The 19,995-nt window shown below is 46.7% G+C and overlaps 1 long non-coding RNA gene across 1 annotated transcript; it reads left to right on the plus strand.

The window, feature by feature from the left end:
• Positions 1–519: 519 nt before the first annotated feature.
• Positions 520–18,923, plus strand: LOC112401167 (uncharacterized). Its single transcript, XR_003003535.1, has 3 exons — positions 520–983; positions 7,190–7,262; positions 18,755–18,923. It is a non-coding gene; the product is annotated as an uncharacterized LOC112401167 (long non-coding RNA).
• The last annotated feature ends 1,072 nt before the right edge of the window (positions 18,924–19,995 follow it).

Here is a 19,995-nt window from a genome sequence, read left to right on the forward strand (position 1 = left end):
TTGGATCCTAACCCAGCCCTCACCAGGTCCCACCTCCTCCCATCTTACTGATTCAATCACGGAGACCCTACCATGGAGGAGCTCGCTCCAGGGATCTGTCCTTGACTCTCTAAACTACTCCCCCCACCATCCAAATAAACACAGAGCAATAAAAAGTAAGCCTATCCTTGAGAGGATTCCAAGCTTTTTGAAGAGCTGGCTGGTGGTTTCCTGTGTGAGTCACTCACAGGCCAGAGGTCCCTCAGGGTGAACAGAGATCGAGTAGGGAAAGACACTTACAACCCCCGTCTAGGTCCCCACCAGAAGCCCAACCTCACACAACATGCACAAGTCCGCTTCCGTCGCCAGTGGTTACGAATGACCAGAGATGCTGCCAGCGAGCGTCCCTCTGCTCCGTGAAGGAGACTGACACCACCTGGGACCGTCAGGAGGTGGCACACCTAGCAGCCAGAAGCACTTTTCAGCATCTTGTCTTCTTTGGTCATTTTCAGAGAGGGACAAAGCATGGGGTCATTAGCACACTTTAAAAATGGGGAAGCTGAAATCTAGAGACATAAAATGACTTCTCCCAGGTCACACAACAGAACCGAAACTAGAACAGCCATCTCCTGACCTCCAGTCCAGTGACCTGTGACCTTACCACTACCTCCTGTGCTCCCCTTACCCCCCAGGCCCCCATTCACGGGAGGGGCTGACAACAGCTGTGTGTCTTCCGCTTTTGCATGGTTCTGGAAGTGACAGGGCTGGGCGGGGGGCAAACTGAGAGAAGGCAATGCAAACAGATGGTGAGGGGACTGGAGGGCCTGGAAGACCACCCTCCTGCCCTCCAGGCTGAGCAGACACGGAATCTAAAGCCAGGGTGGGAGCCTGCTTGTTCAAGCCCCAAGTTAACCAGCAGCGGAGCCTATCCCGAGTCAGGGAACCTCATTATGGCCTCTCCCACAGCACCAGGAGCCCTGGCCAATGAGAAGAATTACAAACGGGTAGGTATTTTGTTTGTTTTTTAATATCTTTATTAGAGTATAATTGCTTTACAATGGTGTGTTAGTTTCTGCTTCACAACAAAGTGAATCAGCTATACATATAAATACATCCCCATATCTCCTCCCTCTTGCGTCTCCCTCCCACCCTCCCTATCCCACCCCTCTAGGTGGACAGAAAGTACTGAGCTGATTTCCCAGTACTATACAGCTGCTTCTCACTAGCTATCTATTTTACATTTGGTAGTGTATATATGTCCATGCTGCTCTCTCACTTCGTCCCAGCTTACCCTTCCCCCTCCCCATGTCCTCAAGTCCATTCTCTATGTCTGCATCTTTATTCCTAATTCTATTTTTATTTTTTTAAGGACCCTCCATACTGTTCTCCATAGTGGCTGTATCAGTTTACATTCCCACCAACAGTGCAAGAGGGTTCCCTTCTCTCCACACGTTCTCCAGCATTTATTGTTTGTATATTTTTCAATGATGGCCATTCTGACTGGTGTGAGATGATAACTCATTGTAGTTTTGATTTGCATTTCTCTAATGATTAGTGATGCTGAGCATCCTTTCATGTGTTTGTTTGCAATCTGTATACCTTCTTTGGAGAAATGTCTATTTAGGTCTTCTGCCCATTTCTGGGTTGGGTTGTTTGTTTTCTTGATATTGAGCTCCATGAGCTGCTTGTAAATTTTGGAGATTAATCCTCTGTCAGTTGCTTCACTTGCAAATATTTTCTCCCATTCTTTTTATGGTTTCCTTTGCTGTGCAAAGCCTTTTAAGTTTCATTAGGTCCAGTTTGTTTATTTTATTTTTTTATTTCCATTTCTCTAGGAGGTGGGTCAAAAAGGATCTTGCTGTGATTTATGTCATAGACTGTTCTGCCTATGTTCTCTCCTTTAAGAGTTTTATAGTGTTTGGCCTTACATTTAGGTCTTTAATCCATTTTAGTTTATTTTTGTGTATGGTGTCAGGGAGTGTTCTAATTTCATTCTTTTACATGTAGCTGTCCAGTTTTCCTAGCACCACTTAATGAAGAGACCGTCTTTTCTCCATTGTATATCCTTGCCTCCTTTGTCATAGATTAGTTGACCATAGGTGCATGGGTTCATCTCTGCACTTTCTATCCTGTTCCATTGATCTATATTTCTGTTTTTGTGCCAGTACCATACTGTCTTGATTACTGTAGGTTTGTAGTATAGTCTGAAGTCTGGTAGCCTGATCCCTCTAGCTCTGTTTTTCTTTCTGAAGACTGATTTGGCTATTCGGGGTCTTTTGTGTTTCCATACAAGTTGTGAAATTTTTTGTTCTAGTTCTGTGAAAAATGCCATTGGTAGTTTAAAAGGGATTGCATTGAATCTGTAGATTGCATTGAGTAGTATAGTCATTTTCACAATGTTGATTCTTCCAGTCCAAGAACATGGTATATCTCAACTCTCTTTCAGTCTGTATGTGTCCCTAGGTCTGAAGTGGGTCTCTTGTAGACAGCATATTCATGGGTCTTCTTTTTGTATCCATTCAGCCAGTCTGTCTTTTGGTTGGAGCATTTAATCCTACCTTAAGGTAGTTATCGACATGTATGTTCCTATTACCATTTTCTTAATTGTTTTGAGTTTGTTATTGTAGGCCTTTTCCTTCTCTTGTGTTTCCTTTAGCTGTTGTTGTAAAGCTGGTTTGGTGGTGCTGAATTTTGTTAAGTTTTGCTTGTCTGTAAAGGTTTTAATTTCTCCGTAGAATCTGAATGAGATCCTTGTTGGGTAAAGTAATATTGGCTGTAGGTTTTTTCCCTTTCATTACTTTAAATATGTCCTGCCACTCCCTTCTGTCTTGCAGAATTTCTGCTGAAAGATCAGCAGTTAACATTATGGGGATTCCATTGTATGTTATTTGTTTTTCTTCCCTTGCTGCTTTTAATATTTTTTCTTTGTGTTTAAATTTTGATAGCTTGATTAATACATGTCTTGGTGTGTTTCTCCTTGGATTTATCCTGTATGGGACTCTCTGTGCTATCTGGACTTGATTGACTATTTCCTTTCCCATATTGGGGAAGTTTTCAACTATAATCTCTTCAAATATTTTCTCAGTCCCTTTCTTTTTCTATTCTTCTTCTGGGACCCTTATAATTCGAATGTTGGTGCATTTAATGTTGTTCCAGAGGTCTATAAGACTGTCCTCAGTTCTTTTCATTCTTCTTTCTTTATTCTGCTCTGCAGTAGTTATTTCCACTATTTTATCTTCCAGGTCACTTATCCGTTCTTCTGCTATTGATTCCTTATAGAGAACTTTTAATTTCATTTATTGTGTTGTTCATCATTGTTTGTTTGCTCTTTATTTCTTCTAGGTCCTTGTTAAACGTTTCTTGTATTTTCTCCATTTCCAAGATTTTGGATCATCTTTACTATCATCACTCTGAATTCTTTTTCAGGTAGACTGCCTATTTCCTCTTCATTTGTTTGGTCTAGCGGGTTTTTACCTTGCTCCTTCATCTGCTGTGTACTTCTCTGTCTTCTCATTTTGCTTTACTTACTGTGTTTGGGGTCTTCTTTTTGCAGGCTGCAGGTTCGTAGTTCCCATTGTTTTTGGTGTCTGCCCCCAGTGGCCAAGGCTGGTTCAGTGGGTTGTGTAGGCTTCCTGGTGGAGGGGACTGGTGCCTGTGTTCTGGTGGATGAAGCTGGATCTTGTCTTTCTGGTGGGCAGGGCCACATCGATGGTGTGTTTTGGGGTGTCTTTGACCTTATTATGATTTTGGGCAGCCTCTCTGCTAATGGGTGGGGTTGTGTTCCTGTCTTGCTAGTTGTTGGCATAGGGTGTCCAGCACTGTAGCTTGCTGGTTGTTGAGTGTAGCTGGGTCTTAGCATTGAGATGGAGAGCTCTGGGAGAGCTTTTGCCATTTGAATATTACATGGGGCCAGGAGGTCTCTGGTGGACCAATGTCCTAACTTCGGCTCTCCCACCTCAGAGGCACAGGCCTGACACCTGGCTGGAGCACAAGATCCCGTCAGCCACATGGCTCAGAAGAAAAGGGAGAAAAAAAGAAAGAACAAACAAATGAAAGAAAGATAGTAAGAGAAAGAGAGAGAGAGAGAGAGAGAAAGAAAGAAAGAAAGAAAATTTAAAAGTTGTTAAAATAAAAAAATTTTTTAAATTCTTAAAAATAAAAAAAATTAAAAGTAATTAAAAAAAAAGAAAGAAAGAAGAGAGCAACCAAACCAAAAAACAAATCCACCAATGATAACAAGTGCTAAAAACTATACTAAAAAAAACAAAAAGGGATAGACAGAACCCTAGGACAAATGGTAAAAGCAAAGCTATAGAGACAAAACCACACAAAGAAGCATACACATTCACACTCACAAAAAGAGAAAAAGGAAATATATATATATATCTTTTGGGAAGTTTGAAGTCTTCTGCCAGCACTCAATAGGTGTTCTGTAGGAGTTGTTCCACATATAGATGTATTTCTGATGTATTTGTGGGGAGGAAGGTGATCTCCACGTCTCGGTCCTCTACCATCTTGAAGGTCTCTCCCAAACGGGTAGGTTTTTAGATAACAAATATGACTCCTGTTCTTTAGGGACCTGTGGTGCATCAGGCATCATTTAATGCTGGACACCTGGTGACTCCCTGAAACCTCTCAGCAGCCACACTAGACAGATAGGCGTTATTCTTGCCCACTTTTACAGACGAGGAAACTGAGGCACTTGCCCTAGGGATCTGGCTTTTGAGTGGCAGAGCCAGGATTTGAATTCCTGCAGTCTGGCTCCAGTTCCTGCTCTTAACCGCTATGTGGTTAACACTCCATCACAAAGCAGTTACATTAAAAAAAAAGAAAAAAGGAAAGAACGGGAGAGTCATGCACAACAGTCTATCAGTGGAAAGAAACAGGGATAAAGGAAGGGCACTAGGAACAGATAACACCTTCATTCCAAAGGCAGAGGAAAGGAGGAAACTCTCCAGGCGGGAAATATTGATTGAAAAGTGCTGAACAGGCAGGACAGGGATTCTGGTCCCCAGCCCTTTTTGGGTGGCAGCCCCCCGGTGTCAGCCAGCACCAGTAAATGACTTCCTGGCCTTGGTGCTGACACAGCATCACCCGTGGGAGGGGTAAGTGGAGTGGGCTGGGGAGGGGATGGAGGGAGGGCCCAAGATGGGAGAGTCATCAGGGTGGGTGGAAGGGATGATGTTTTGGGAACCCAGCTCCCATGTCACAGAGGGTGGGACCCACTGGGCAGGCTGGCTAGCAAAATCCTGCCGAGAGTCCCCACGTCAAACGGTGAGTGCACACACTCCCAGGGCCACCCGGTTCTGGGGATGCTGGGTGAGTTCAGCCTCACAGAGGCCCAGAGAGCAGGGCAGGACAGGGATCACCCCTCAGCATTTCACAGACGGGGAGACTAGAGCCGCAATAATAACAGTCATGACATCATCATCGTCAGCATCATTATCACCAGCGTCATCGTCATGGCAACCACCATTTGTTGGAGCCTGTCATGCATCAGGAAATGAACTAGATGCTTTACATGGGTTACTCAGTAAACATCAACTCTGTGAGGGCCGTGACATTATTGCTAATTTATAGTTGAGATAAGCTAAATAATATCCTAAAGGTCAAAAAGCTAGTTGGCTAGGAGGAAGGATTTGAACTGCTGTCTGACATTTTGGCCCATGGTGTCACCGCTAAGCCACATGTGCCGTGAAATGGTGACAGGCTCTGCCCATGACTGATGGTGCTAACCCACAGCCAACTTCTGAGCTGTTAAAGCACATAGGTCCAGGTCTTTAAACTTAAATATATTATCCACACTCCAACTATACTAAGTGCACATACATGGTTACATACAATTAAGGTGACCGTGTGATTCATCACCCAAACCTGGGTACTCCTGAGAGTGAAAAGGGTCTATTAATAATGCTGCCGGGACAAGGCATAAACCAGGCCTGTCCCAGGCACACGAGGACATAGGGTCATCCTGCTATAACCCACAGTCCCGGGGTGAGTTCTTTTACGTCTCGCTGTGTTGGTGGGAAAATCTCCTGAAGGATCCCCTGCTTTTCAATCCACCCAAACACTCCTTGGCAACAATTCACTCTCCCTCTGCTCACCAGAACGTCTTCTAAGTCCACTGGACCGGCAGGCCTTATGCGAGCTGATCTTAAAGCAGGCATGCTATGACTCGGGAAGCAAGGGTGTGACTAGTTTGGCAATATATTTTGAAAGGACTGCTGGGTGTCCTGTGCCCTTGCGCCCAAAACCTGAATGTGCAGCTGTTCTGATCATCAGCCAGTCCCCCAACCCTGAGGGCCTGGTGGCTCCCCCATCTCCTGTGGCCTAAGGTAATGGGACGGGCAACCAGTGTGAGCTGGGCTGCCCAGCCCTCTGCAGAAACTGTCGTCCACTGACAGGACGCAAGACCCCGCTTCCTCGGGGGGCAGCGCGCGGCTGGGACAGGTGGCCTGTCTCCATTCCCAGCAGGCACTGACCTCACCCACCCCCAGAGGGTGTGGGGCTGTAGCCCTCTGGCCAGGGATCTCCCCTTTGATCCCACAGGCCTGGGGAGGATGGAGGCTGCACTTAAAGCTTGCTGTTTGTTTCTTAAGAATCTGCCTTCTTAAGAATCTCTGGTAGAGAGGAAAAAGAATCTGCTCTTCTTTTGAAACCAGGAAATCAGTCTTGAACCAAAGTCACACATCAATAGAAGTAAAGTGAAATGCTAACAAGAAAGCAACAGGCGTTAGTCCACTCTCTGAAGAGTGTTTCCTGCATTTATTTAATCGCTGGCATCCCAGGACTTCTGCTCCTGTGATTTTCTGACAGCTCAGGGAAGCTTCGTCATGCTGGCGAGCCCAGAGAGCCCTGAAGGGGCTCAGGGCTCTGACCCTGCAATAACACAGCCAGCCAGCCTCTTTACTTCTTTTGCCAGTGATAGTTTTTCGTAATGAGGAAGACCTTTTTTTTTTTTTTTTCCCAAATTAGGCCACATTCACAGGTTGTTGGGGGTTAGGGCATGGACTTATCTTTTTGGGGACCACTATTCAACCCACTACTGCTGTCTTTATTATTGTTATTACTATTATTACTATTACTATGAATGCTATTCGGGGGACACCTGAAACCTGGGGGTGGTAAGGCACCGCCACCCAGCAAGTAGGTGGAAAAGCCAGGACTAGAACATACTTCTCCCAACTGACTCCTGTTTCTTCTTCCTCAGCATGTGGCCTCTCATGCTAGCGGCCCAGGGTGCGAAGCCAAGAACGGAGCAGGAAGCAGCCTACAGACAGACAGTGAGTGAGCCTGGGCTCAGGCAATCCTAGACTGTCGGGGGGCAACAGAGGATGAGGGTGATGGGACCATCACAACTACAGGAGTGTCGCTTTTCTGGAGGGAAAAGGGCACAACTTGACAGGTTTGCGTGCGTGACCGTCACAGGTGACACAAGCCTGGATGCCTTGATGTAGCACGAATGCTTTACGGTGGGTCAAGGAAACCTTGGTGTATGCTGAACTTGGCCTTGGCTGGGCTGTGTGACCTTTAGTCCCTCACTGCTTCTCTCTGATCTTCAGATGCAAAGTCCGCTCAATGCAGACTTACAGCCGTATGCACCAGCAAGCCTCTTTGGGCTACTCTGAAGATCAAACGAGCCTTTGCTTCTACAGTACCACGGCTATTTATGTTCATGCATTATCTCTGCCATTGGATGGAAAGGTCCTTAAGAGGAGGGGCCCACCTCTTACTGATTTTCACAAGCTATTGTAATAGGCCCGAAGCCCTGCACAAATGACAAATACTGGCGGTTGAATTGGTATGAGTCAGCTTCCCTGAGGGCAGCGAACGTCTCGGTGTGGCTGGGGAGGGAGGAAGAGGCAGCAGAGATACAGCAGAAATAGGCTGGTGTCAGGCTATGGTGGACTTTCCCCGCGTCCATGCTTTTTGTGACGTCAGACAACAAGCTAGTCTATCAGATGCTTTTGTAAGTGTCAGTAGGAGGATGGGGCTGTGGAAAGAGCCTGGGGTCTCGTGCCCAACAGTCATGAACTGTAACTTCTTGGAGTCTTGGCTGCCCTGTCTCTACAATGGGAACGATCACTCCCTTGCAGGCATCTGGGTCACCCAAGATTAAAAGTGACCAGTGCAGTACCTGGCACCTAACTGAACTTCAGCAAATACAACTGGCCCCCTAACTAAGTGGGACAAAACTGACTTGGGCTGTCAGGGTCAATGATTGTTAGGGAAGTTCAAGGTCAGTGCTGCCCGGAAGTAACTAAGAAATGGTACCATGGCCATATTGCACTGAGCACAGCCTGAGAGGCAGTCTGGCTGGAGGGATTTGTTGTCCAAGTTCCCAACGACTCTGGTGAAATCCAGCACCTCGTGCAAATAGTGGCGGCACTCATGCACCCCAAAGCCATGAGGGTCTCACACGGCAAATACCATCCAAGGACCACAAACCACCTGTGAACTCCCAGCAGCCCCTGGCCATCAGCTTGTGCTGGGTGTTAAGTGGCTTGTGTTGGGTGTTCTAGAGACCCTGCTCACGCCACAAGGCTCGGTGGGAGGCGAGGCACTGGAGGTCAAGAAGCAGGAGATCGGGGCTCCAGTTTCTGCTCTGACCCTAAATCTCTCTCAGACCCGGGGCACATCACTCACCGCCCCCTGTATCATGAATGAAATGGTCTTTGGAACTTAGGGCTCTCGACGTCTAGAACAGCCCTTCAGTGGAGCGTTTCTGGAAGAGCTCAGCCTGTGATATATACTGCCCTTTGAGAGAGTGATTTTCCGACAAGCCAGGCCTCTGCTAAAAGAACCGTGCAAGTGGAGGCCCTCCTGCAGACACCCCAGGTCAAATCCAGCAGGTTCTAGTTTTCACCCCACCGATTCCTGCTGTGCAACCTTGGGTGAGTCACTTTACCCCTCTGAGCCTCAATCTCCTCATGTGAGCCTCAGAGATAATGATATTTAGCTCATGCCACTTCCCAGCAAACTCTGTTTTCTAAAACGTCACAGAAAGTACAAATCTCATTCCTCTCGGACGCGACAAGGCTAGTCAGCCTTTACCTTCCAGGACAGAGCCAGACACACCTTCACAAAGCAGCGATGGGAGAAAACAAGCACCTTCCATTATTCGCAGTAAGAGGAGAGGGGCCCAGTCAACGTGGGGAAGAGCGACTGAGAACTACCTGTGGTGACAGCTGGCAGCCGGCTTATCTGCACTGATGACAAGACGAGGGTCACTCTGGCCCAGGCAGACAAACACTGGGGATCCTCAGACAATAGCACAGCTGCTCCGGTTCCTGGGCCCCCTGCTGCCAGGCAAATTAGGAGTCATTTGATCAACATTCATCGTCAAGATGCAAAGGGATTCTGCCTTGTCCAGTGGCACAGGGATGCAGGGGGCAAATGCACACACACACCCCCATCAGGGTCCTGGGGTCCCTACACCTTGCGATGGGGAAAAGAGAAGTGGGAACTGCGGACAGAAAAATGCCTGGGATGAGATCCTCATAGAAACCGACTACAGAAAAATGCACTTTCTCTGTGAGACCCACTAATATCCAACAAAACCCATATTCCTAAATCTAGTGTTCAGGTCTCTCCACAAACACGTCCATACTGATTGAGAACCATCCTTATATAAGCTCTCAATTTAAGCCCAGTGTGATTTACTGCAGCTTTGTGTTTTCTTGCCCTGTTCCGCAGCCTAGACTTACCCCTTCATATACCTCCATCCTTTCTACGATCCATCCAAGCAGCAGTGGCCTCACCTCCTCCATGAAGTCTTCTCTGATACTCTTCTGATACCCAGTCCACACTGATCTCTCTTTTGTCTGAACTCTCATAGCACTTTCTGTCTGCACCATTCAGCATTTAGTGCCAGTGGGTTGCTTCATCACTTTTTGACTGGATTCTTACATCAACCTCCTAACTGGCTTCATCCTGCCTGGACTCTGTCCCCATGCTCTGCAGGAAGAGCTCTCTAAAGCACACCTGATGATGTGTCTTCCCTGCTTAAAACTCTGCAAGCACTTCCCACCACTTCTAAGGTCAAATCCAAATGCCACAGCATACTCCCACCCCTCCCCTGAGGCTGCCCACACTCAAGTCACACCAAAGTACTCCTGAGGTTATATAATGAGGTGGTACCAAAAGTGGGACAAGAACTCAGCTGAGGGTTCTTCCCACAGTCCCAGGTTCTCCCAGGTCTAATGCTGGACCACAGAGAAGATGGCTAGGAGCAAATGGCACTGAACCATGGCCAAGGTGAAAGAAATCAAGACCAACTAAGCCCTTAGTCTTGATAAGCTTACAATATTATGGCAGTCAGCCAATCCACCAACCAACCAAGTGGGAGAGTAGGCATCTGAGACTCAGACATAAGATAGATCATTTGTTCTTTACAACAACAGTGATGAGGACATTTTCAAAGCTGTGGAAACTGAGGCTAACAGAAGTCACAGCTCATATCTGGACTAAAACGCCAGCCAAGATCCGACTTTGATGTTCCAGAATGGTATATCCCATAGCCCAGTGGCCATTACTACATTGTACCTCTAAGCACCTTACACTCAACACGTCTGATGCCAAACAGCAGCACTTAGCTCCAAAGAGTTCATTCTGTCCAGGCGACCCTACTGAGGAGCTCCTGCAACTCCTTAGATGGAAAGATTGTGAAAACTGGATGTTCCTGTAACAGAAGAGGGAGAAAATTCCACTCTAACTGTTCTATACTTATCCAAAGACGTGATCAAAAACACTGACCAGGCTAATGCTTCCTCCATCACACTTCCTAGTAATAATTGTGTGTGTTTATGGGGGAAAGGGTAGAAGAACAAGGTCCAGAAGAGAGCAAGACTGATATTTGGACAGAAGCACATATGGAAACAATGGGAGCCTGGAGCCAGCTGGCACCAGCCCACGAGAGCCAATTATACGTATGTCTTCCCAACTTCATATTCAGTGAGGTCTTGTAATTAGAAACCAGCCACGTGGGAATGTTTACACCATGGAAATCGGCAAACGCTCCTAGTCAGGTTTGTTTTGTTTTTGTTTTTCCCAGAGAATCAGTTATTAAACATTTACCAGCCACCACTCAATGGATCCATGAGAAGCCAGAGTTGGGATGATGGGGGATTTAAACTGTAGCCATAGCTGTACCCCCAACTCACTGTCTGACCTGGGCAAGTATCTTCCCTTCCTGGCCCTCAATGACCTTAACTGTAAAAGGGGAGCAAAAAATCCTTGCTTTCCTGACACACAATTTTATAAAGTAGGACAGTGGACCTAAGGGCATTTTGGTAAATGTAAAGCTATGAGGACATATTTGGCAATGTCTGCGGACATTTTTGGTTGTCACAACTGAAGTGTGTGTGGTGCTACTAGCATCTCATGTGTAGAGGCCAGGGATGCTGCTAAACATCCTACAATATGCAGGAGAAGCCCCACAACAAAGACTTATTCTGCCCCAAATGTCAGCAGTGCCAAGGTTGAGAAGCCCTGATCCAAAGTTATTGCAACACGGTGGCCCGTTCAAGTTCCCTGAACACAACAGCATCCAGGAGAGAAATAAAGGCAACTTGGGTCAATTCGCAGGAACCCTGGACGGTCAGTGGGTGCAGAACACTGTGATATGTGCTGCAGGGCGACAGCACAAGGATGCAACAGAGTTCCTGCACTAACACGGTGCCTGGCACACAGTAGGTGCTCAATAATGGTTTGTGGGAAAAGCAATGAGTCTAGCTGGAACCACAGTGTACTCTCTCTAGCAGATCCACACTCCGGTGTGGGCACACTCCCCCTCACAGTGACTCCAGGTAGAAGAAACTGACAAGAGGGATTTCACCTCCCCTGGGAGGGAGAAGTGAAGAAATGGTGTGAAATCCCAGCCCTGGGGACTCGGGTCAGACAAATAATCACTGGCCTGGCAATCACAGCAGCAGCGGTCAGAGAACAGTTTTATTTAAGTCACTTTCTAATATGAGTTGAAAAATCTTGAAAGGTGAGGTTTTCAAACCCTCTCTGGGGAGTCAATTGTTAAAAACACACAGCAGGCAGTCTTGCTTTCCACACATTCCGAAACCACTTTTTTTTTAGACAGTCCTTTTCTCCCTGTACCACTTGGGACTGCAAATGCATTTAGCACAAACCACCCGAAGTGGAAATGGTGTTGGTTAAGAAACACTCCAGGCACTGCGGCAACCACAGGGAACCAGGTTGGCACGGCCCAGACACGAGGAAAAAGCGATGACACGCCACCCACCGACTGTCCCACGCCTCTGGGGCCTGGAGTCAGCAGGGCTGTGGGGCGAAGCTTTGCCACAAGCCTTTCCTGGAAGACCCCCTGTGAGACTCTCAGCCCCCCGGCCCTGCGCTGGACTGGGAGAGGCAGTCCATTTCTCAGGGAGTAGATGACAGGACAGGACCTCCCTCCGTGTCTCCCTGACCATAAACCATCTGACTCACAAAGCCCTTTAGTTAAAAGCCCAAGGGTTCAGAGCTAATTCTAGATGTAGCAGAAGCCAGCAGCTTCTCTGGCACCAGACCTGTGAGCAGACTAGTGAGGGTAATTTTTGCCCCTCCTGGTCTATGAATGATGACAACTCACTCAACTACAAATTAGACTCACAGGATGCCGGAGCTGGAGGCCACCTGAGCGCCTGCCTCTCCTCCCCTACTCCACTTCAGGGATGTGGGCCCCTGGGCCAGGGGAGGGGGCACACTGCCCAGACCTGCTGTGGAGTTTCTTACTGACTCTTAGTCGAGTGTAGTTTTCTGAGCGCTCAGTGACTCTTTTTTGTTCAGGTCTCTGAACTCTAAACCTTAAAGCTTATTTGGAGCTCAGGAATAAGCTAATTACAATCCAGGTAGGACCTGGGGCCACAGGATGGAAGTAAGACAGCTTCAGGGGAAGAAATTTCTGAAGTAACTACTTGGTGAGAACTTGGCTCCATCATTGGATGAACTTGGCCCCTTCCATCCTCACCTCTCATTCATTCTTCATGTCCATGACCCGGAAACATGGGTCTTATTCTGCCCACAATGGAGGTGAGGGCACCCAGGCTAAGAGAAGTAAAGAAAGTGCTGAAGCCCAAGCAGCTAGTGAATCCCTTTGATTCTGAGGCTCTTGCCTTAAACAAATTCTTTTCTTTTTCATTATAAAGTCCTAATATTGAAAGCGACAATATGATAACTTCTTCAGGAATGGCAAAATCATTTTGCTACATTATTTATATAATTATTATGTTTTAATAATAATAATATAAATATATGTTATTTTATAATAATAATATTATTAATAATCTCCAGAATTACTGGATGGCAAGCTTGACTTTTTCTCATACTAAAATGGTCAGTATTTCTAGATGTGTTGTCAAGGGCCTGGGTCAGTGGAGGTGATAAGTAAGATGGCCATCGTGACCTCATCTTGGGGTCTGAATGCAGCCACACACCTGAATGACACACAGGACAAAACCAGGTAGGATAAAACCCTACCTGGCGGGTTGAACCCTTGTTTGGGGTGCATCCAGACAGACGGACAGCAATAAGGAGGAAGGACCCCACTGAGGCCCGCCCTGCAGCCCATCACTAGCTTCCTGTATTTCTTCCATTTCGGGGACGACGATTCTGAGAACACGGTACAGCACCTCCCTCGTGTTATGAGCTGGTAGCTCGTGAGCTACCAGAAAAGATAAACACGTGAAACCACAACTAGAATACAGTTTGGCAGGTGACGTAACGGGAAGCATAGGCTGAGGTGGAAGCACCGACGATGGGCATCGAACTCCACCCACGTGCTGGGGATCTGGTCGGTTAAGGCTTCGTGGAGGGGTCAATGTCTGAGCTAAGTCTGGAATCCACACAGGACTCAGCCAGGCTAATGGGGGATATGAGAAGGAGAGTGTGGGGAAGGAGGGCAGAGGTCACAAGGCAATAAAAATGGACAGGAGTGATGGCATTCCTGATGTAAGGAACTATGTTAGCTGGGTATGGCTGGACTGTGAGAAAATGATGGGTCAGATGGGTCAGGTGGGAGGGAAGCCTTGAGCATACCTGGAGGCCGGGGCTGAGCTGGATCACAGGCGGCCAGCAAAGCCTCGTAAACGAATCCATCCTCCAAATGGGAGCTGGACTGCAGTGTTCACCTTTCACTGTTTGGCAGGGACAGGGTGCTGTTGTCAGGTTTATATCTTATGTCATATCTGTGTGTGTGTGTGTGTGTGTGTGAGCATACATACTATTCCATCCTGGCTGTCAATTATTTTATCTCTAAAATGGGGAAAACATGATGTGCTCCACATCTCAAAAGTGTTATATGAATGAGATATTTAATAAAAGGTCTATTAAAGATTAAAAAAAGATGAGAAGCCTATATGAAGAATGATCGCTGGCTCCTCTAATATGAAAACATGCACCCCAGAAGAATGACCTGGGAGGAGATCACGGCACACAGAGCAGAGGAGATCACTTCCTGCAGCCGCAGGCATTCTCATCTGGAAGGCCCTGCCCCATGCCGCATCCAGGGAGCAGCTTGCACTGGGCGCCTGTGTTCAGGACTCACTTTCCGATTCGCAGGACAGATATAAGGAGGCAAAAAACTAAACACCAAACACCCACCTGTCTTATTTACCCAGTTAATGTTCCCATTTTGAGATAAAATATTTTCACAAAGCCCTGCTTGAATCCTAGAGAATACATAGGTGGGTAGAGCATATTTGCTATTCAGATGAAATGGCAAGTCCTTGCCATAAAAGGTGGGCAGAGAACCGCCCAGTTGATTTGTTTCTCCTCTCCATCAGCCCTGGCTCTTGGGATGTCTGACTCCTACTGAAATCAGGCAAGACAAAGACAAAGCAGACTGCCCGCCCCAGTACCTGGAGCCAGGGCCAGTTCGTAGGGGGAGAAAAGCTTCCTTCAGAGGGGAGTCGTTTCCAACCGGTCCACAATTACCTTTATTAGCATAACGTTGTGTCCTGCGTTTTGTAAAACACTTTCTTTTTCCATCTCAGGAGGAATGCAGCAGGAGAAATCGCTGCTACTGGGGGAAAAAAGTCTATAAAATTTAAACCATGGGGCGTTTGTTAAAGACTCCTGGGTAATGATGTCTCTTGATATATAATTCATGATAGCCTTAAAGCTTGGCCTACTTCTGACACAGAGATCATATATTTTGGATCCGTCAGGTGGAGGGCAGGGAGAAAGAGAAAAATCACTTTTAAATGGTTCAGCTGTGCTTCGCCTTTTGAGTAAAGCCAGACCATATTTTGGACGACTCTTTTCTACCATAAGGGCTTCCCTTAAAGAGCTTTTTTTTTTCTCTTAAATAGAAGAGGCAGCATATCATCCAGTTTCAGTTTTATCTTCTGTAACACTAGATAAAGATGAGGCTGAATCCATCTGTTAACACATACAGACAGGCTGCAAACTGTGTGAAAGAGCGCGCACACACACACACACACACACACACACACACACACAATCCTTGCAAAAAGGGAGAAAAAATCCACACTTTAAAAAAATTTATCATCAGCAATGCTACCCAATGCCGACTAGATAGCAGCACTTTTATCCTTTTATGGGCAGATTCAGGAGGAAGCCAGCCTTGCCACAAAGGCTGCTCCCCCTACGCTGCCACATGAATTGGGATCCTGGGACTGGCTGCGGGCCAGGCCCTTCCCCTATAGCCTGGGGTTCCAACCTCATCAAACTTAGCGACGATCCCCCTGGGCACCATTACCTGCCATGTCTCAGTGCACTCGAGCTGATGCAGGGCAGAGGGAGGGTTTCCACCCACTGGTGCAAAGGCCATGCTCCCGTGGCTGGATTTTCTGGGGAAAAGGAGCAGGCAGGCTGCCTGGACCCCATCTGGTCACTTGGCATTTCCTAGGGCACTGCTGCTGAGGGTGGCACTGTGGATTACCCTCTCTAGGCTTTTCTTTTTTAATCTTTCTTTATTTTTTGGTTGCACCACACTGGATGTGGGGATCTTAGTTCCCAGACCAGGGATCGAACCCCCGCCTGTCCCCTGCAGTGCTTAACCACTGGACTGCCAGGGAAGCCCCATCCTCTCGAGGCTTTGAAAACTGCTTCCGCTCAACAATTCCTGAAAGCGCTGTATGCATCTGATCAGATCAGATGCAACAGATCAGAGATTGGAGGCTGGAGGTGACCTGGATGGGCCCTCGCCAGAGCTCGCATTGCTCATGCGTCCACAACGACCTCTTTCAAGTGGGCACCGTGCTGTGGAGAGTCCTGAAGTGCACAGAGTTCTTTTGTTTCTTCAGAAACCGTGTGAATCACAGAGTTCCAAAAATAAGCAAGCTTCATCTCATTAACGAGGTGGAGCTTGAGCACCGCACAGCTCGGAAGAGGATGGGGGTGGAGGTGATCAGCACCAGTGATCGCCGAGGCCACTGCACTTGCAGAGGCTTAGTGGTCTCTAGGGAGGGCCCAGAGCCCAAGCCACAGTCCATGCACCCTGCAGTCTCCAACGCTAGGTCCCGGGGATTCCGCTTCTGTGGTGTCTCGCATCGCCCCCTGCCCCCTCTTCCCACTGCTGCTGCCCTAATTTAGGTGCTTATTATCTTTCTGCTGGATGGTTTTGCACAGGCAGCCAGATGACTCTTTCTGAAGCAGCACAGCTATCACTGCGTCACTCCATGGCTCAAAAACCTTTAACGATTTCTCCATTGACTAAGAAACAAAGCCAAGCTTCTAATTCTTAAGGCCTTCTTCAGTAGGTCCCGGCCAAAATTCTAGCCTCACCTGCTTTTTCTCCTTCCCATACCCTACCCTCCAGCTCAGTGTCACCTTTCCAGCTGTCCCACCTGCATGCCCTCGCTCTTACATTTCCCTCTGTCTAAAATAGTTTTCTCTCTATTCCATCTCCTGAATCCTATTTATTCATCCTTCAAGACCAAATTCAAAGGCTGCTTTCACCATGGTCTCAAACTTGACCCCCAGGGAAAATTTCTCTGTCCTCTGACCTCCCATAATTTTACCATCTCAATCGCATTCTTTTGCGAAGAAAACAGATTCTGTAAGTGTTGCTTCACTCCTTAGGCTGTAAGATGAGGGCAGAGGACTGCTCGATTGACTTAGCAGGTTTATCCTATCTCGATCGGTCCTGGCACATAGGAGGTGCTCATTTACGTTAAATAAGTGACTCACATATGGTGAGGAAGTCCGCGAGATTGCAGACGTCTGGCTCTTTTGTGGGAGCCCAGCTATCTAAAGAGATCAAATGAGTGCAGTGTAGACACGCATCATTAAAGGACCCTAAGGTATGCAGGGGAGGCAAGCTGGGTGGGCTGGGGTCAGAGGTGGATGATGTTAATGACCTCCAACATGATAAATCCAATGGTCAATTCTCAGTCTCCGTCTTTACTAGACCATCAGCAATTCTGCAGAATTGAGTCCTCATCCCTTCTAGAGAGTCTTAGGAGAGCACAGTCTCTTATTTTTCCTCCTAGTTAACGTCCGCTCCCTCCCAGTCTCCTTAGCCGGTTCCTTTTCTTTTTTTCCAAAACTCTTGACATTGGCATTCCTTAGGGCTCAGATCTTCAGTCTCTCTCTTCCCTATCAGGACTTAACACCTTTGGTGATCTCACCCGGTTTCATGGCTGTAATATCACCTATATTTTCATAAATCTCAAATGCCTATTTCCAGCTTTGAACTCTCCCTTGCTTGCACTAATCACAGACTGCTCGAAAGCCACACTTGGATGCCGAACTCAAACTTAAAGTGGCCCCAAGCTGAACTCCTCCCTCGTCTCTGCTGCCAATCCTACTTCATCCACAGTGTTTCTCATCTCAGCTAATGACAATTCCATCCTTCCAGTTTCTTAGCACAAAATACTGAGTCATCTTAGCCTCCTCTTTATTTCATATCCCACATCAAATCCTTCAGGAAATTCTTTTGGCCTTACCCTTAAAATATATCCAGCACACATCCAAATGTATCCCCTTACTCTGCTTCATTTTGTCCCATGCTCTTTTGACCTCCTAGTAAACTAGAAAGCAATAAACATTATTTTATTACCTTTGCCTGAGTTATAATAACTTTATTATCTGCTTTTTCTCACTAATGTCTCATATGCCCGGTGCCTAGAGCAATGCATGGCACAAAGTAGGCATTCAACAAATATTTGTCAAATGCATGAACGAATGACTTTAGCTGATGACCTCTGAACTGTAGCTTAAACAATAAGTAGCATTTAGCCTCAAAGAAAGGCAACCACAGCTGAAAGGCAACCACAGCTGAAAGGTAGGGCGACTGGAGGAGCAAGGCCCTAGAGATAAGAGAACCTTCTTCAACCTCTCCAGATGCAACGGTGGTGTCGCGAATGCCTGCCTGCGGGATACAAAACCATGAAAGAAGCCGGACTTGAGCAGTTTTCAGCTTGTCTGTACCAGCCAAGAACGTTTTCAAGGGACTTCAATGGACAGCTATGTTTTCTTTGTGAAAAAGACATACAATCAAAATGGAAATGAAAGACACAAAAGTTGGTAAATAATTGTGTAGAAACACCCCCTGTACAATTTTATTTACATTACACGTTATTTCTCACATTTTTTCCCCCTAAAATATTACAAAGACATTAGCCCTGGTTCTATCCATTTCCACCCATAATTAGACATCCTGTAAGTACATGTTCAGGGCCAGGCATGTCAGTTCTGCTCCCTGTCATACCCTCTGTGCCCACCCAGGCACAGTAAGTGTTTTAAAATTATTTGTTCAATGAATGAAGACATGAATAAACGCCTTCTGACTGTCTCCCGCCAGGACCAGTTCCACGATGTAAGAATATATTCTGAGAAAGAATGGAATGCTCCTTGAGACTTGTCCTCAAGGCAGAAAATACACCAGCCCTCACTTCCACCCAGCGCCTTACCCAGGGCCTGGTTTCCAGCAGACATTCAAGAAGGATTCAGCGCCTAGAAGTCAAGTTCATCTACAGTAAGTCCTCTACATATGAACCTTCCAGTTTTAAACTTTCAAAGATGCAAAAGTGCGTTCACATGTCCAATCACGTAAGTACATCCTCGACAAGTGGTTGTGCTTTTGTGTGCTTTACTGTACAGGACTGTATAGAGTACAGTATCTTTATTTCAAGCCCAGTATCTTTATTTCAAGCCCAGTATCTTTATTTATTTCAAGCATGATGTAGCTGGTACTACTGTACTTTTCAAGCTATGTACTGTGAGATTAGAACTGCTTTCTTTATTTTTTGTGTTTGTTTGTTTTTATGTATTATTTGTGTGAAAAGTGTTATAAACCTATTAGAGTACGGTACCCTATAGCCGATTGTGTGAGTTGGGTACCTAGGCTAACTCTGTTGGACTTATGAACAAACTGGACTTACGAAAGTGTTCTCAGAACGGAATTCCTTTGCATGTAGGGGACTTACTGTACAGGCAGACCTGGAAGTGTGAAAGGGAGCTAATGTACATCCATCTTCTTGACCCTGTGCTAGCATCTCAGCATCTCTACTCTGTTGCTGGGATTTGATCCAGGGTAGAGAGCTGGTGTGAAGCACTTGGGCGTGGTGTCCACCCTGCCATCCAGGGAGGTTATGGCTGGAATCAGAAAGGCTCTACTCTACAAGGAGTCCTTTTAGTGGATGGGCTGAGTCACAGAAGCCTCAGTGTTTGCATCTGTAAAAAGGGAATTACCACACCAGCAGGTCACGTGAGGATTGGTAAGCCCCGTGGAAGACTGACCTCACTGAGCTGTAGCCTTGAATGACCATTTCTTCTCCGGGGGCTCCCTGCCATGTCCCCCAGGGAGATGGGGCTTTTCCTGCTATTCAAGATGCCTCTGTCCAGCAGATGCTGTGGCTTAACTACTGTTGTCCAACAGAAGCTTCCTCGAGGCATGTTTTCTTTGCAGATGTTTGTGAAGACACTTGCCATTACCAAACTCAGAAGCATGATTAGGGGCTTCTGGGCTCTGAATAGAGTCAGGAATTAATGGGGTTGAAGAAGTGACTTCCTTGGAGACCACACTTAGATAATAACATGGAA

Source organism: Neophocaena asiaeorientalis, unplaced genomic scaffold (assembly GCF_003031525.2).
Source record: "Neophocaena asiaeorientalis asiaeorientalis breed wild unplaced genomic scaffold, Neophocaena_asiaeorientalis_V1.1 scaffold398, whole genome shotgun sequence".
In the NCBI taxonomy this organism is placed as follows: domain Eukaryota; kingdom Metazoa; phylum Chordata; class Mammalia; order Artiodactyla; family Phocoenidae; genus Neophocaena; species Neophocaena asiaeorientalis.